Genomic DNA, 19,872 nt, shown 5'->3' with positions numbered 1-19,872 from the left:
GCGCACTCCACACACCGTTGAGAACATTATGGAGAACTATCAGGTATGCAGGTTTCATCAAGATGTTTTCCTTCGCTGTTGAAGCAAGTGATTATAAATGCTAGTAGATTGATAACTAATAATTTAGGCGTCCAAATTTACGTCCTTTTCTAAAATTCTAACCAATCACAAGACTCGTATTTAGACCGGTACGGCTTGTGATTGGTCGTTTTGACAGCCATCGCCGATGTCGTCTGGCTTTAACCAATAAATATAGCAACATGAATTTATCACATTAACCTATTCGTTAAAAATTGTAGGGGTGAACAAAATATTTTTCCATAATCGATCCCTAGGAGGGATTTTATTAGCGGTTCTCGATACAACTGATATTTTTTCCCATAAAAACTTGCATTCGCTATTCCATGAGCAACCGCGTGTACTTAACTCAGTTCTTTTTCTTATTTAGCGAATAGTGTATTCATTCATTTATTCGCACGTTTCCAATACAAAGTCTTTAAAGTCTTTTGCTTTATTATAAGTATCTTCTCATCTCTTACATCTTAACAACCATTTACAGTTCCACCACATGGCACGAGGTCTCCTCCCACATTGAGAAAGCTTTAGGCCTTAGACAAACACGCTGGCCTAACGTGGATTGGTGGGCTTCACACGCCTTTGAAAACTTTATGGAGAACTCTCAGGCATGTAGGTCTCCTCACGATGTTTTTCTTTACCTTTAAAGCAAGTTATATTTTAATTGCTTAGAACGAACATAGAAAAGTTAGTGCGTGCTTGGATTCGAACTCTGCCCCCAGAAATGAAGCAGAGTTTTTAAACAATAGGCCACCACAATTTATAAGTGTAGCCAAATAAAATTATGATGTATCTTTAGGTACCATGATCGTTGGTATCAGGTTCTACGTATAAGTATATAGGTGTAGTTTCTTAAGATTAAATTGTTACGACTAATAGTTATGTAGTATGTAATTACGGGTTTGACAATCATTAATTACTGCATTCTACTCTTAAATTAGTTGGTAATGCACCTTGTAATCACGGCCTTTAGTGATCAATTTATAACTAGATCTGCCAGTGTCTTTGTCCGCTTTTCTGTATCCTGACATTTATTTTATTACATATACAAGCCGTTGCCCGCGACTTCGTCCGCTTTTGTTTTTGTTTTTCGAAAGTCATGTGCCTCACGAATGTGGCAGCACTTTATGTATGTAAAATCGTCAAACACTTTCGTCCCCTCTCCCAAGAGAACTGAGCTTAATTTCGGGATAAAAAGCATTCTATATTACTTCTAATACCTTCAGAAATATGTGTACAAAGTTTCCTGATGATCGGTTTAATAGTTTTTGCATGAAAGCGTAACAAACTAACTTACATTCACATTTATAATATTAGTAGAGATCTTGTCCTAATCCAAAGGTTGAAAGGCCGCCTTTTGTATTCTACTTCTGTCTTTGTATTTCTATTGTTTTTTTTTATTTTCCTAACTTCATAGTGGTGTACAAATAAAGAGTTAGAGAGTACAATAAATAATAATATATGAATAGATTAAAAAAAAGTATTATTACTATTTTCATATATATATATATATATATATATATATATATATATATATATATATATATATATATATATATATATATATATATATATAATAGTAGCGTATATTTAACTATATCAACACAACTTTTGAGTACATTATTTAGCACTCTCAGGCATGCAGGTTTCCTCATAATGCTTTCATTCACCGTTGAGGCAAGTGATATTTTAATTATTTAAAAAACGCACATAACTTATAAAAGTTAGAGGATGGGATTCGAACTCGCCAACTCGGAAGTGAAGTCAAAGTCCTACTCACTGGGCTATCACCGCTTCCATGGGGAACCATAACAGTCATAAAAGAATGAATGGTAACATTTAACATTATTCAAGACATAGTAATATTTTGCTTGCAATATCCGATGAAGCCTTCAATGAAGTATTGCCCCGTATTTCCCTCATTAATTCCCATTAGGCGTAACCCTAATCATGCCTATTAAAGTGCTATTTAAATACATGAAATAACGATAATGTTAATCTCGCTTTTTAGATAAACAAGGCAAACTGTTTTGCTATAATATTGTTACGTACTATCTGTGAGTTTGTGATGTCTACGTTAAGGCTGTCGTATCTGCAGATAAGACTACGCATATCAGGGGCATGATAACGTTGATTACGATGTTATTAACCGAATTACAAAAAAGGAGGGGTACTCAGTGGCGTGCACAGGGTTTTTCACCAGGGTATGCATAAAGAAAGAAGATGCCATAAAATGGGAAAATCCTTCGCATTTATGAGTTATAAAAAAATGTAAGGGTAGGCAGTGCTTTTGCGCATGTATGAAGTGCACGCCACTCACTTGGTCGAGAGAAACTGATGATGAATAAATATTGCACTGGTTGCGTTGTATTATTAGGTTTGTATGTATGTTTGTATGTATGTGTATATGTATGTGTTTGTGTGTGTGTGCGTGTGTGAGAGTGTGTGTGTGTGTGCGAGAGTGTGTCTGTCTGACTGTCTGTTCGTCCCACCGTCCGTATGTATGTATGTTTGTATGTATTTATGTATGTCTCACGTACACACACATACACACACACACGCATACATACATTAATAAATAGATACACCTATCGCTACATTGGCAATAAAGTTAACACCGCCCCTATTCTTGTTAAACTACGCGACCAAGGGTAATGGGCAGCAGCGTCCTCTGCTACTACTACCATCTACTGCGAATCACCTACCCGTCTCCCCAGCGTGTTGATTATGCACAAGTCTACCCTTTGGTGGTTTTGTGCAATTGATAATAGACACAAGCAAATTTTGACGGCCGAGTGAAACACACCTGGAAAATGTTTGCGTGATGAACATGAATGTTTTTCAGTGTCTGGGTGTTTATCTGTATATTATAAGTATTTATGTGTATTATATTCACAAAAAAATATATATTCATCTGCTATCACATTACCCATAACACAAGCTACGCTAACTTTGGGGCTAGATGGCGATGTGTGTATTGTCGTAGTACCTATATTTATTTATTTATTTATTTTTATTTTAAATTGTTTGGCTATGGTGTTGAAGTGGCTGCCAAAGAGAATATAAACACTATGGTGGCGGCAATAATTATTCAACCAACACCCCGCCAATACCTGGATTCACCTGGATCCCTTGGCATCGTGTTGTCTGACACACCAATACCTACCTTGGCCACAAGTACATACGGCCCAATATACAAAAAATAAATATACTGCGAAAATACTCACATCGCCATCTAGCTCCAAAGTAAGCGTAGTTTGTGTTATGGGTACTAAGATGACTGATGAATTCTTTTATGAATATACTCGTACATAAATTCTTATAATATCCAGATAAGCACTCGGTCACTGGGACTCGAACCCACAGTCTTGGACTCTGAAAGCAGGGTCAATGCCCTCTGCGCCAATCAGGCGTCAAAATATATTTTTGTATATGTATTATAGTATACTATATGTTGCCCGCGACTTCGTCTGCGTTTGATTTTGTTTTTTGATGTGGCATTCAACTTAGTGGTAGTTCTAAAAAAAAATTAAAATATTCAGTAAACCTAAGCCTTAAATGAGGGGCTTGCTGCTGTCCGCTGAGGAGTCCGTTTCTCTATCTCCAACCAAAGTCAGATCTTCACAAAGTTTGGGCAAAATTAAACACATATTATAACCTCTATAGTACAAAAATAATTGCTTAAATCGGTTATAATTTGTCGGAGTTATGGTGCAAAATCGTCAAACACTTTCATCCCCTCTCCCAAAGGAGACTTAATGTCGGGTTAAAAAGTATCCTATATTCAAATTCAAATTCAAATTCAAATTCATTTATTTCAAGTAGGCCTACTTTATAAGCACTTTTGAAACGTCAAGTATGTATGTTTGTGTGACTCTACCACCGGTTCGGAAAGCAGATTCTACCGAGAAGAGCCGGCAAGAAACTCAGTAGTTGCTCTTTTCCAACATCAACATTTACAATCATTTTGCTATCTTGCGGGAGATGAGAGCGAGGCTGGCTGCTTCCATTCTACCTTGTCATTGAGGAATTCATCAAATGTATAGTAACCTCGCTGTACTAGATGCGTTTTTACACATTTTTTAAATGTATGCATTGGTAGGTCAAGAATTTCCTTAGGAATCATGTTGTAAAATGTTGTATTACTTCTAACACTTCCAAGAATATGTGTACAGTTTCATGAGGATCGGTTTAGTAGTTTTTGCGTGAAAGCGTAACAAACAAACTTACATTGACATTTATAATATTAATAGGGAAGTAGGGATAGGGATAGGGATAGGGATAGGGAAGGGATTATATTTGTCACACATATTTTCAAACGTGAAGATGTGCCTTATCAGAAACGTGTTCGCAGATACAAAGTTCAAATAGGCTAAGCTCGGCAAAGTAGGAGCTTTTATTTGTTGTTAAGATACACATCGGCCCAGCCCTCTGTTTCACTTTATGTATTAGCACAGTACTAATGGTTCTCGAATCAGTTTGAAAACACACGTAATAAAAGCACATCAAGGTACTGGGAATGAAGATCTCGCAACTTTAAACGCAGCGTTCCTCTTCTTGCGGTGCCTCTCCGACTAGAGAAGGTTGGCAGTCAGCTTCGTAAATTCTTACGAGACGATATAATTCTGCTATACTCGCGATTCCAGTCCACTCTCTGATGTTACAAAGCCAGCTGGGTGATTACGTATCTCGTGACAGGATTGTGACAGGCGTAAATCTTGCAATCACTGCTGTCAAACGTCACTTTTTTTTTATTTATTGTATGGAAAAGTGACGTTTGACAGCAGTGATTGAAGATAAGCCCGCTGGGTCACTCCAGCCAGCCGAGCCTACTCCAGAAGCTTAGCAGGCCACCCAGGTCGCCAAGTGCTTCAGGAAGTGATGCTTCATACTTAATTATTATGCATTAAAAAACTGTTAGTTTAAAGTTACAAACAGACTGCTCAATTTTAGATAATTGTTAAAATATTGACGATGTTCTACACTGACCAATTAGCTTAAGTGTACACAATTTTCTATAATAGGTTTTTGTACAGTTTCAATTAGATCTAGTTTGTCATTCGACGATTTAAGTATAATACTCAAGTATTTTATTTATTTATTTATTTAAACATCTTTATTGCGTAGTAAAGTAGAAGTTAAAAATATACTTAAAAAAAAATTAAGAGCAAAAGGCGACCTTATCACTAAAAGTGATCTCTGCCAGGTAACCTTAACGATAATACATGAGAGACGGGAAATCGCAATTACAATAAACTATACATAAATTTATACACTAAAGTACATACTACTAATAACTAATATAATAAATTATTAAAAGAGATAAATAATATAATTTATATATATATACAGGATGTTTGGTGCATCGTGTGCCAAATCGAATCTGATGATTGGAGGGGTCTTTGGCTATCTCTTCAGCCCTCGTAAAAAAATCTTGCTCAAACGGTTTTTTTTATACTGATTTTAAATTGTTTTTTTAAAAATTGTAAAAATTCTACATTTAAATTTTAATAAAAAATAAAGTTGTTAAGTATTAATTAATTTTCTTTTTAATCTTTAATTTGTAACGTTTTACGCTTCTTTTGAAACTAGAATTACACGCCAGCAACATCTAGTTTTTGTTTTACAGCCCCGCAAAGTTTTTTTTACGTAAAAAAATAAGCTTGAACGTCAACTTTCGGTTTTAATAAAAAAAAAACTAAAAGTGATCATGTTCTTCCAATTTTTTTAAAACATCTCTGGACTGTCCCCTTTCTAATGGTGTGCAATATGCCATGAAAAGTAATTAGTAACATCACTAATTTTCAAATTTTCTAAACTTAGTCACAATTTTCTAATATTCAACAGATGAAAGAAAAACAAGTTTTTGCGTAAATAAAACTCACAAGCAGGTAAAATTTTTAAATTTCGTAGGTTTTACTTGAAATAAAAATAATACATTGCATTTGAAACATTTATTTCATAATTTTTACAAATTCTGCTCAAATTGTTCACCCCTGTTTCGAATGCAGGCCCGACATCTTTGACGTATTGTTACAGTTGTAGTCCGAAGCCGTATTTCGTTCTTAATTGTACCGAAGGCCGCTTCTATGCGTTGTATTAGTACCTCCCTCGTTGGGACTTCTATTAGTACCTCCCTCGTTGGGACTTCTGTGGGAGTACAGTAAGCTAGCACACACGTTAGGCACGACGCGGGGCCCGTTCGCGATTGGTTCAAACAGGTTTGCACTATGCAAGAAAGGAATAGAAGATAGATTTCGCTTCACTAGAGTGAAAAAACTATTTTTGCCTGTTTAAACGAACAACGGGCGTATAACTTTATGAAAGAGACAGAAAATGTCATCTGCCTTGTGAATTGTGAGTGTTATTTACGCAAACCCTTGTTTTTCTTTCACCTGTTGAATATTAGAAAATTGCGACCAAGTTTAGAAAATTTGAAAATTAGTGATGTTACTAATTACTTTTCATGGCATATTGCACACCATTAGAAAGGGGACAGTCCAGAGATGTTTTAAAAAAATTGGAAGAACATGATCACTTTTAGTTTTTTTTTTATTAAAACCGAAAGTTGACGTTCAAGCTTATTTTTTTACGTAAAAAAAACTTTGCGGGGCTGTAAAACAAAAACTAGATGTTGCTGGCGTGTAATTCTAGTTTCAAAAGAAGCGTAAAACGTTACAAATTAAAGATTAAAAAGAAAATTAATTAATACTTAACAACTTTATTTTTTATTAAAATTTAAATGTAGAATTTTTACAATTTTTAAAAAAACAATTTAAAATCAGTATAAAAAAAACCGTTTGAGCAAGATTTTTTTACGAGGGCTGAAGAGATAGCCAAAGACCCCTCCAATCATCAGATTCGATTTGGCACACGATGCACCAAACATCCGGTATATATATATATATTATAATAAATATTTATATATATTTACTATAGACATAGATATATAAGTACACATATACATAACAACAAAATTATAATGACAAATAGTAATGCCTAACACGGCTATTGAAAATAGCTAGGGATTTAGAGCGCCGAATATCGTTAGGGAGTGCATTCCACAGCGTTGCAGCTTTTATTGTGAAGGATTCCGAGTAACTTTGAGACTTACATTTCATTATTCGGAGAATATTCTCCCTAGCAGAACGCTGAGATCCTTGAGACGGACACGGGCCAAGGAAATTAAAGCGTTTTTTAAGGTAGAGTGGTGTCCAAGGATGAAAAACAGTACAATACAGGATTGAAAGGACATGCAGATTACGCCGATGCCTAATAGGAAGCCACTTAAATTTTTTGCGATACTCAGAGATGTGATCATATTTCCTGAGACCAAATATGAATCTTATGCATAAGTTTTGTAGTCGCTCCAGCTTATCCAGAAGGATGAACAAGTATGTAACATCGTTCGTTTAGAGTACGAGCTGTGGAATTGTGGAATGCGCTTCCATTGAGCATACGACGATCCAAATCACTGGCGATATTTAAAAGAGCAGTTAAGGCCCATTATATTGTTAACGACTTTTAATAGTATGTATATACTTACTCATTTATTGTATGTTAAAGTATTTAATTATGTAAGTGTTGTTATTATATATATTAGTTTATTTTTATATTTATTTATTTATTATATTATTTACTTTTTATCTATTTGTGCACACTAGTTTATGTATTAGCATGTAGTTATTTGCATGTATGTATTTTAATATTTGTACCACCAGCAGTCTATTCTCCTCTTCTTTTTTTTCCTAATTCTAAGGTTGCCTGGCAGAGATCGCTATTAAGCGATAAGGCCGCCTTTTGTATTACTACTTCTTTCGATGTTTCTGTTGTTGTTATATTTTAAATATGTTAATGTTGTGGTATACAAATAAAGATCTCTCACAAGATAGAAAAATGAATGTTAAAATATAAAATGTAAATTTTTGATGTTGGAAAAGAGCAACTGCTGAGTTTCTTGCCGGCTTCTTCTCGGTAGAATCTGCCTTCCGAACCGGTGGTAGAGTCACTACACACGGACAGACTTGACGTTTCAAAAGTGCTTGTATTAGGCCTACTTGAAATAAATGAATTTTGAATTTTGAATTTTTTTAAAAGAGTTTAATAATAATAATAACATACAACTGAAATCATCCCTTGGCTAAATTCATTGAGCGTGACTGGATGGCGAGGATTCGATTTCAGAACGTTGAGAATTAAAAAGCGATCTAAAAGGCTACCTTAAATGCTACGTGGCTCCGTACACTTTTCCATTAAATTATTTTTTGTAAGTTTTAGTTGCATAAATAAAATTAACCATAAATATATACAACGTCTAACGGAATTACGAAATACTGTTGAAAGGTGACTGTTGAAAGATATTTCATAAGGAATGAAACTGTAAAAATATTAACTAAAAAGAAGCATATTTATTTTTCCATACAAACATTAAGTGTTTTTATGACAACCCTATTGCAGATAAAAGACCGACGCGCGCATAATAGCGCACGCGATGCGATGTGTACCTAATAAATGACAGGAATCATTTGATGTTACTTTTGCATGTACTTCTGGGCTGTATCTGGTTATGTATTATTACTACCGCCATGTTTATGTCTGCTACCAAGCAGCATAGTGATCCGGCTGCCGTAGTCATTCATAGCACCCAGACACGGATTTCTAGAATTCAAACGCCTTTGGGATTATAGAGAATTCTCAAAAAATTCAAAAATTAAAAATAATATAAGCACTTTTGAAACGTCAAGTCTGTCTGTTTGTAGTCACTCTACCACTGTTTCGGAAGGTAGATTCTACCGAGAAGAAGCCGTCAAGAAACTCAGCAGTTGCTCTTTTCCAACATCAACAATTTACATTTTACATTTTAACATTCATTTTTCTATCTTGTGAGAGATGAAAGCGGAGATATAGTGTTCGTCACGATGTTCTCCTTATCGTCAAAGCATGCGTGCCGGCTTTCCGACTCTGTCCTCCCTGTAAGGTGGCTGAAGCAGGGTTAATCCATCCATCTCATTAGATTAATCCTGTCACGAAGCTCCTACGGGTTTCACGTAAATTGCCCGACAGAAAAAAACCCACCAAATTTTAGTAAACACATACATAATTTTTCTTTTGAAATAACTACGAGTATAACTACGCAAATGGTAGCGCTCAGAGTAAAGACGTACAAGCGAAGTTTCACCGACTTGACTACTTGTCTAGTTTGAACTAGCCCCATTTGTAATATAATATATTGTTGGGTCTGAGTTACTCACTGTATGACACTTGATTTTTATCAACTAACTTCGTGCCCAACTTTGTTAATTTATAAACGTAATACCGGCCCCTCACAATATCTCCGGGATACACACATCATCAACTGTTTCCCGTACAGGTTATGGAATTGTGGAATTCCCCTTCCCATGAGCACGATCAACCTATTATGGGTCCACTACGGGTCTTCTCCCACAATGAGAAGAGGTTAAGTCCGCAGTCCACCACGCTGGCCCAGTGCGGATTGGTGGACGCCACAAACCTTTTGAGAACGTTATGTAAAACTCACAGGCATGCAGGTTTCCTCACGATATTTTCCTTCATCGTTGAAGCAAGTGATATTTTAATTGCATAAAACGCGTTAGCGTTAAGTCATTATAATAAAACTTGCTTCGACACGTGCGTAGAGGGTACATTGCCGATGATCTGTTTTGTGTGGAATATAAAGATTGAAGAAATTATTAATCCCACCTTTCAGATTCTCCTGGTTTTCTTTCCATAGTATGTCTCCGAATTTTGCAAAGTAACGCCTGGTTCTATACAATTTATAACAATTCAATGAAAAGTGGTGATGTTTCATGCGTGTAGAGACAGAACCCTAGCTGACAACAATATAAACAGGATGACGCTAAATGGACGGAGGCCGCTCCAAATCGAATTATGTTTGTCACAGGCTTTAGTCGAATTATTTAAATCCAGTTAACTTCGGAACGTGTCCGATTTTAAAGCCATTTCCCACTAATTTTTACACTGGACCCTGATTTTACATGCCGTTGTAACCGTAATTACGTGTGAAAAGCACCTTCTGCCTTTCCAATAAAAAAGGCGACTTTTTTGATATTTTGATAAAAATGAATTTCAGACTGTCAAAAGAGCTCTACCTACGTGTCTTAAGATCGTAAGATACGTAGGTAGAGTTCCTTACGCACATGCAGGAGAAGTCTGAAATTCAGGTTTTAGCAAAATGTTACCTTTTTCGTTAGCTTGATATTTTTGTGACTCTAGAGCTATTATGAAATAACGGAGAACACTACTTTTAGTATCATCTAGTGCTACTACTTCTGCTACCATCTATTTATTTATTTGACGGCCGATTGGCACAGTGGGCTGTGAACCGTCTTTCTGAGTCCAAGGCCGTGGGTTCGATTCCCACAGCTGGTGATGTGAGGTTTGTGTGATGAACATGAATGTTTTTCAGTGTATATTTTCATAAAAATATTCAGAAGTCATCTTAGTACCCATAACACAAGCTACGCTTACTATGGGACTAGACAGCGATGGTTGTATAGTCGTAGTATATTTATTTATTTATTATCTATTGCGTTCACTAACCCGTCTGCCCCGCATGGTTATTATAGTTGAAATAAAACTAAATACAGTTTTTCCTTACTAGACCTCGACTATATTATGCCGCTATAGATCCGCCCTTGTATGAAGGCTGCATTTTAACGTCTAAATAAAGAAGATGTGAAATTCTCGGAGCTCAAAGTCACAAGGAATAAACTGGCCGAGCGGTAGAAGCCCTGGTTTATTTAAAATACCTACATATCTCATGAGGCTTAAGAACCATGTACACGTGCCAAAAAATCACCTTTTTATTTATCGTGCGCCTACATATAATTAATAGCAATTAATGATGACTTTACCGATGCTTATACGTGTCTTAAGATAACGCAGGGCAGGCGTGCGCTTTTTAGTGCGTAATTTATTTAATCCAACTAGGCCTAATTAATAAGCGCTTTTGAAATATCAAGTCTATAGGCTTGTGTGACTCTACCATTGGATCGAAAGGATTATCTACCGAAAAAAAGCCGGCAAGATACTCATTTACCTCAGACACTAAGGTATCATATTGCCGCGCAGTTTTTGTCTGAATACCAATGCATAAGTTTAAACAATCACATTTAATAAATCGTGGTTACGATACAATTAACGATACTTGGAAGCTCCACTCTCATCTCTCATAAGATAGAAAATTTTAATGATTGTAAACTGTAAAAGAGCATCCGGCTCTTCTCGGTGGAATCTGCCTTCCAAACCGGTGGGAGAGTCACTACAAACAGACTGACTTGACGTTTCAAAAGTACTTATAAGCTGGGCCTACTAGAAATAAATAAATTTTGAATTTGTAACTTTTCTATAAGCTCACGTTTAATACAAACTTTCAACTTTTTAAGAGACATCTCCAAGATATTAACTGGTAGTTTATTGTAAAGTTGTATACATTTTTCTACACTACCTACTTAAACACAGAAGTTAACCATTTTACCACCCAAAGGAAAGCGCATCAAAAGCAGGTGAGAATAATTTAAAAAACTACCAAGATTAAAAATTTTTTAACACTTCACATTCCCCATTGTAAACGTATCAGATGAATATTATAGGAACGTTAGAATAAGTAGTAGTAAGTAAAAGTTCAAAGTTTTGTATTATTATTAAGATTTAATATTAACAAAAACAATAAAAATATATGTATATAAAATGCGCAAAGGCGGTCTTATCGCTTTAAGAGATCTCCTCCAGACAACCCTTTATGGTAGAATGAAGTAAGTTAATAACTAGTGACAAAATAAATTATATACACTTTACATTTATAAAACCGGATTATTTCGTGCTTTTTATGCCAAAATTCACGGTTGATGGTTGATTGGTTGCGTTGAGGAAGGACAAACAAACAAACGAACACACTTCCACGTTTAAAATATAAGTTAGGATTTCTTGTTGCTAAAATAATATTAAATGAACAACCAAAATAATCCCTATCCCTATCCCTACTAATACTATAAATGTCAATGTAAGTTTGTTTGTTACGCTTTCACGCAAAAACTGCTTAACCGATCCTCATGAAACTGTGTACACATATTCTTGGAAGTGTTAGAAGTAATATAGGATACGTTTTATCCCGACATTAAGCTCGGTTCTTTTGGGAAAGGGGATGAAAGTGCTTTGATATTTTACACCATAACTACGACAAATTATAACCGATTTAAATAATTATTTTGTATATAGGTTACAATATGTGTTTAATTTTGCCCAAACTTAAACACTATCGTTGGAGATAGAGAACAGAACTCCTCAGCGGACAGCAGCAAACCCCTCATTTAAGGCTTAGCGATACTGAATACTTTAATTTTTTTAAAACTGCAACTAAATTTAATGCAACATGAAAAACAAAATCAAACGCAGACAAAGTCCGCAGGCAACAGCAAGTTAGACTATGTAAACGGTGGAAGCAGTGATAGCTCAGTGGGTAGGAGCTCGAATACACTTTCGGAGGGCCGAGCTAGAAACCCAGCACGCACCTCTAACTTTTGTAAGTTATGTGCGTTTTAAGAAATGAAAAATATCACTTGCTTCGACGGTGAAGAAAAATATCGTGAGAAAACCTTCATGCCTGGGAGTTCTATATAATGTTCTCGAAGGTATGTGGAGTCCACCAATCCGCACTGGGCCAGCGTAGTGGACTACGACCTTAACCCCTTCTCATTGTGGGAGAAGACCCGTGCCCTGTGGGCCGGTAATGGGTCGATACGATGATGTTAACGTTACTGTAAATATGTGTTCGGTATAACTTTGTAGGGCGTTGAGTAAATAATTTTATTTTAACCCAAAATAATGACTATGTCAACGCTACTGCGAATGTAGTGTTAGATGTATCTTTGTAACGATGTCCTTTTAACTTTTTATTTGACGACCTCGCTGGCGCAATGGTGAGCGCTGTGAATTTAAACAGGAGGTTTCGGGTCCGGTCCCACCAGGGGCAATTTGGGAATTTACAATTCCTTAATTTGCTTTTGTCTGGTCTGGCTTCGGCCGCTAGTTAGCATCCTACCGACAAGTCGTGCCGCTAAGCCCTTGTTACAGGTTAGCTCGCTACCACCTTAGACTGCATCATCACTTACAACCATGAGAGATTGCAGTCAAGGACTAACTAGTGGAATACAAAAATAAATAAATAAATAAATAAATAATAAATAAATATACTACTATCTAGCCCCAAAGTAAGCGAAGCTTGTGTTATGGGTACAACGATGACTGATGAATATTTTTATGAATAATATACATAAAATACTTATAATATACCGATAAACACCCAGACACATTCATGTTAATCACAGAAACATTTTCCGGTCGTGGGAATCGAACCCACGGCCTTTGGCTGAGAAAGCAGGGTCGCTGCAAACTGCGCCAATGGGCCGTCAATAAAAAATACAACTAGCTCCATATTAAATATCAATATACTTAGGGCGTTTAAAAGGACAAACAAACATACACAGTTTCGTATTTACATTGTTATTATAGATTTGTAGTAGATACACCTAACACTGTTATTTCATTTATATGTATTACCGATTGCTCGGTCAATGTAAAACTCCACTTATATTTGTTCTTCTTTCAATAAAACATCGCAATGCAGCGCTTAGAAATTTTGCGCTTGAATTTATGTTCAGTGAGGAGACACCCCCTAAATATTGTATGCGAGGCTTTGTCTCCGCGCATTTTAAAACACAATACCTCATGTGGGCAGCGTAATACCTTCGGGTGGATTAAAGTGGAAAATTGGTTAATTGGTACGGTCTTTGGTGAATTACTGGGACTCAGTTTGTGTCACCTCAAAGGCTACCCGGCTGCCTAATTTTACACAAAATTCCAAAGAGTAGAGTAACATTTAAACGAAATACTTTTTCATACTCACTAGCTATGGCCTTTGGATTTCGTGTGAAATATCTGATGAAAGTCCCTAAGGAAGTCTAAGCGATTTTGATGAAAGATATAATAGACTACACTTTGGGATACAAATAAGTGCCCTGTTGTTTTAAGAGGGCACAAAAGTTTTGAAATAAGGGATGAAAGTTGGATGGGAGTTCGAAATTATCGAAGATATAGTAACATTCAAACGAAATAACTTTTCATAATCACCGTCATTATTAACACTAGCTATGGCCGCGGTCTTGGTCCGCTTTTGTTACGGTTTTTTATAAATCCCGTGCGAACTTATTATTTGATTGCTTAATATTAGGACGTGAAGGAAAAACAAACATAAAAACACAGTTTCGCATATAAATATATATATATATATATATATATAATATTAAGTATGCACTTGTACAGCTTTGAACACCTAAACAATATTGTACCTTCCTTTGACAATGTTACTTGCAAATAAATTTTATTATTTTATTTATTTATCGGCCGATTGGCGCAGTAGGCAGTCTGCTTTCTGAGTCCAAGGCCGTGGGTTCGATCCACACAACTGTAAATTGTTTGTGTGATGAATATGAATGTTTTTCGGTGTCTGGGGGTTTATATGTATATTATAAGTATATTTATGTATGAAAATATTTTCATACATAAATATATTCATTGGTCAGCTTGTGTTATGGGTAATAACACAAGCTACGCTTACTTTGGGGCTAGATGGCGATGTGTGCATTGTCGTAGTATGATTATAATTATTTATTTAAAACAAAATAAGTCATCACGTGCCGTAACTTATAACAAAACGCGTGTAAACGGGATACATCTCAGCAGAATAAGATCTACATTTCATTCAGCATCCAATATCAATCGCTTAGACACGTGGTGGGCGGGGCACGTGGCTGGAATTCAATAGTCTACACGAGCTATAGCTTTTCAGTTTTCAGAAGAGTTTTCATCATTCTTCCTTTTTAATAGTTAGAGTGTTGAGCTGGTGATTTCGTCATATGAGCAGGTCTTCTTTTTTTTCTCTGTGGTATGGTTGCAACAGTTAGACGGCTTGTATTTATTCTAAATATTAATTTTAGTTTGTAATTATATTTCCCTAGTAAAATATATTTTTCGTTGGTTTATTAATAAAAAAAAAAAACAATCAGACGGAACACCTGATGGTAAGTGGAAACAACTTGCAACTTGCCGCCCTGTGTCCTAGTCCCTAACGCCTGTAAGGGCCAATTCACACCGGATCGGAAGTGGCCGATAGCGGCACGGCGAGCACTTTCAGTGTGAAAGGACTTTACACTTTATAGACTTTATAAAAAGACCAGTATCGCTAGAAAATCTATATGAAATGTCTGCTGGAAGATTCTATGGAAGTCCAAACAAAGTCACGTTTTCGCAGGTAACCTAGAAACCGATTTTTATGAAAGGTACAAAATTAGACTCGAAGAGGGCAAGAAAGGGTTAAAATAAGGGATGAAAGTTTCGATGGGAGTTATTCATAATCGAAGTTAAAACCATGAAACTTTTATGTACCTAGATCCAAGAAATAAATAAACATTGGTTCAAGCTTACTCCGAGATCGCGAATCGAGATATTACGAATGAGGAAGTGTGGCTGTTTATTTGTTTGTTACCTTTGTTCGGCTCAGCCGTTGAAGCTATCTTGATGTAAACTTGTAGCTTGTTTGGCAAGCATAACCGGGCCAAAATATATGTATGCACAATAAAAGTGTATTCATTAATTCATTCATTATATATGCGAAATTGTGTTTGTTTGTTTGTCCTTTCTTCACGCCCTAACTAAGCATCCAACCGACTTGATTTTTGTCACATAGTTAATTGAACGGACGGAGAGTAACATAGGCTACTTTTTGTTCAGTCATCATCATCATCATTTCAACCAATTGACGTCCACTGCTGGACATATGACTTTTGTAGGGAGTTCCACAATCCACGGTCGTGGGCCACTTGCCTGCAGCGGCTCCCAACAACTGGCCTAATGTCATTTGTCCACCTCGTTGGGGGCTGCCCTACGCTGCGTTTACCGGTGTTGGGTCGCCATTCCAGCACTTAAGGTGCATGGTTTCTCCGAGCTATGTGCCCTGCCCATTGCCACTTGAACTTCCCGACTCGCTGAGCGGCGCTGAGCACTGAGATCCAAGGAAGAACTAGACTGACCGACATGGTAACTCTAGTTCTTCTTCAGATCTCCTCATTTCTTTTTTGATTACGTAGAGACACTCCTAGCATAGTTTCATCACTTCTCCATCACTCCTCGGACTCCATCGCCCGCTGAGTGACACTGAGCCTTCTTACGAGGCCCAGATATTTGTCCAGATCAGACATCAAAATCCCGTCCTAAAAAGCAACCAAACGAATTATTCACTGCAGGTGACACCGCGTGGTTTATAAAGCTAGTTTTATATAAATTCACTTCATTCGCCAACAAAATAGTATTATTTCCGCCAACACGATTGAAAAGAGCGAATATTTTACACTCTATGTACCACCAGGGGCTGAATTCTTAACGTGTTCACAAATTCCGAAACTCCGAACACGTATTCAACAAAAACCCGCAGCCGGCATTGAAAGAGCCAAAGCTTTTACCGAGAGGTTTAAAAGTGGTATTAAATTACTTTAAGAGCAAATAAACCTGATTCAAACACGATGCGGGCGCATTGTTATAATTGAGGCTGCGAATCTCGTGATAGTATTTAGGATTTAATTTGTCCAGTGCAGTGGTCAGATTAAAGCAAGGAAGATACGATTGTTCTCATTAGGTAGCGGTTGATTTATCAATAGTTTTAGCACAAATTAGTTAATATAGAATACTCCAACAATTGAAGTTGCAAATGGTCTTTTGTAACAATTTCCTGGCTCTTGTCGGGACTATCTGGGGATCTTAGACATCCTTGATTCTGTATATTTGTTTGTATTCCTTCCGTTTCCTCAGTGTTTAGCGTGGTTATTTTTGCCACGTAATATCTTATCTCTGACGATGTTGCAATGCTGTGTTCCGGTCTGATGGACGCGGGCGCCGGTGTTATTATAGGCAAATGATGAAATTATGCTTAACACCTAGGTTGATGGACACAGCGCGGCTCGTTGCAGGACGTGTTCGATTCCCTGCGGAATTTTGCTCCTTATAGACAACTAGCTGTTGCCCGCGACTTCGTCTGCCTTTGTTTTTATTTTTCGAAAGACATGTGGCATTCAATTTAGGTGTAATGCTACTGAAATTTTTAAGTTGTGTATTCTTATATAAAAAAGTAAGTAAGTAATTATTTAAATCGGTTATCATTTGACGGCGTTATGGTGTTAAATCGTCAAACACTTTCGTCCCCTCTCCCAAAAGAACTGAGCTTAATTTCGGGACAAAAAGCATTCTATACTTATTCCTTCTAATACCTTGAGGAATATGTGTACAAAGTTTCATGATGATCGGTTTAGTAGTTTTGCGTGAAAGCGTAACAAACACACTTACATTCACATTTATAATATTAGTAGGGATGGTTTTCCACTTACCATCAGGTGGATCGGCCTGGCCCGTCAATTAATACTAGTAAAGCAACTCAGATAATGCTAAAAACTATAATTATTTATTGTATTCTTAACAATTTTTTTAAGAAGGTAAATAGTATGGAGATATCATTCGTTCATGTACAATTTGGTCGAGATACTCGTACTTTAATGGTACGATTGAGTTTTATTGTATGTGTTATGTTTTTTTTAATATGTATACCATCTATTCTTCGTATCTATTGTACTCCTTCTATTTAATGGTTGCCTGGAAGAGATCACTCTCATTAATAAGGCCGTTAACATCCTAGTTTAGTTTATAAGATCACAAAAGAGATATTTTGTCCATCGGTCAGCTAAATTAAAATTGTTTTTACTACACAGTGGTTGAGATACGAGTATCAATAGTTTAAGTACACAAATTATTGAGAATCAAGACATTTTTTTGTGTAATCTTGTATAGGTATATATTAACTATCAGTATGTATATATACTAATGTGTATAAGTTTTTTATATGTAAAGTATTTATGTATATATGCAAATATATGTGGGATATTTCAAAGAATTGGGGCGAAACACTCATTTTTTTATATTTCTTGATGGAAACAAAAACAAAACACGGCGTACATCTTTTATTACGTTTGACAACTCTGACTGACATTACATCTTTCAACGGTTGACATCTTGAGTGACAATTTAATGCTACCAACGTACAACAACAAAATAAAAAGTACCAATTACTATTAAATTATACCACACGGCTGTCCTGCTCATTCATCTGTCCCAGATGAATCGTCTTCCGGCAAAATCCATGGTTTCATGAGATCAGCTGATGTGGTTGTATTAATCGGGCCTTCGGTGATACCAATCTTCTTCACAACATAACGATCATGTGGATTGCATTTAATAATTTCATAGGGTCCCAAATATTTAGGATATAATTTACTCCCTTGTGAGAACTGTGTCTTTTTTATGGCTACCAAATCTCCAATATTATAGGCCACTGCTACTCTTCGCTTTTTATTGTAGTTTCTTACGTTCTCTTCTTGTACTTTCTGTATAGATTCTTTAGCCCTCTTTCTGAGCTCTTCTCTTTTCTCGTTAAAATTCTGTATGTTTTCTTCTTCTATTAATTTCTGAAGTTCATCATCTTTATCCCTCATTTTAGTGCCAAAAAGTAGCTCAAATGGTGTCATTCTTATACTCCTTTGGTATGTTCCATTCAGACATCGTTGCACTTTGGACACACGGCGATACCATTTAGTCGGGTCATCAGCACTAAGTTTGCTCAACATGGCGATGATGATCTGGTGGACGCGCTCAACTTGGCCGTTTCCTCTGGGTTGTCCAGTGGTAATGGTATAGTGCGTTATATTTTCACTTTTACAATACTCTTGGAAGTCGTTTGCAGTAAAGGCAGCATTTCGATCCGTAATAATTCTTTCAGGTGCTCCAAAAGTTTGTTGTTGTAATCTTAGTTTTTCTAGCGTCTCATCAGTGGTTAAAGTCTTAACAGGGTAGATCCAAGTAAATTTTGTATAAGCATCCACGACAGTAAGGATGTATTTGTAATTCTTGTGAGTTGAAGTCATTGGTCCTAGATGATCCACATGGTATGTTGATAGTGGGACATCACCTTTGTCTATCGGGTGTAAGTATCCTTCTTTTTTACCTCTTTTGTGCGATATGAGAATGCATTCAATACAATTATTTATGACTTTTCTTATCTTCTCAGTTAAATTCTCAATAAAATATTCTCTATTAATTAATTCTTCAGTCTTTAAAATTCCAAAATGTCCTTTTTCGTGATTTTTTCTTATTATCTCATACTGCATTTTCTTAGGTACAACAATTAATTTACTTCCATCTTTCTTTTTGTATAGTATTTCGTTCTGTATGGTATAATCTTGGTAGTTCTCTGTTTCTAAAATTTTCTTAATCAGTCTCACATAGTCATCTTCGTTCTGTGCTTTCCTTATACGAGCAGTTGTTTCAGTGAGTATTATACAAACAGGATATCTGCTTAATGCGTCAGCGTGTCTCATTCGTGTACCTGGTCTATGTTCGATTTTGTAGTCATATTCTTCAAGAAGCAGGGCCCAACGAGCGACTCTCGGAGGTAAGTCCTTTTTCTGTAGTGTCATAGTTAGAGCAGAACAATCTGTGATTATTTTAAAATGTATTCCCAGAAGATAAACTCGGAACTTCTTTATAGCAGCAACAATAGCTAAAATCTCTAAATAATAGCTGTGGTATTTTCTTTCAGCTGGAGTCGTTTTTTTACTCATATAGTGTACGGGGTGAAATTGATTGTCTTTAGGGCTTCTC

The sequence above is a fragment of the Pararge aegeria genome, chromosome 1, assembly GCF_905163445.1.
Source record: "Pararge aegeria chromosome 1, ilParAegt1.1, whole genome shotgun sequence".
Classification (NCBI taxonomy): domain Eukaryota; kingdom Metazoa; phylum Arthropoda; class Insecta; order Lepidoptera; family Nymphalidae; genus Pararge; species Pararge aegeria.
The sequence above is the reverse complement of the archived record's forward strand: the minus strand, read 5'-3'. Positions refer to the sequence as shown.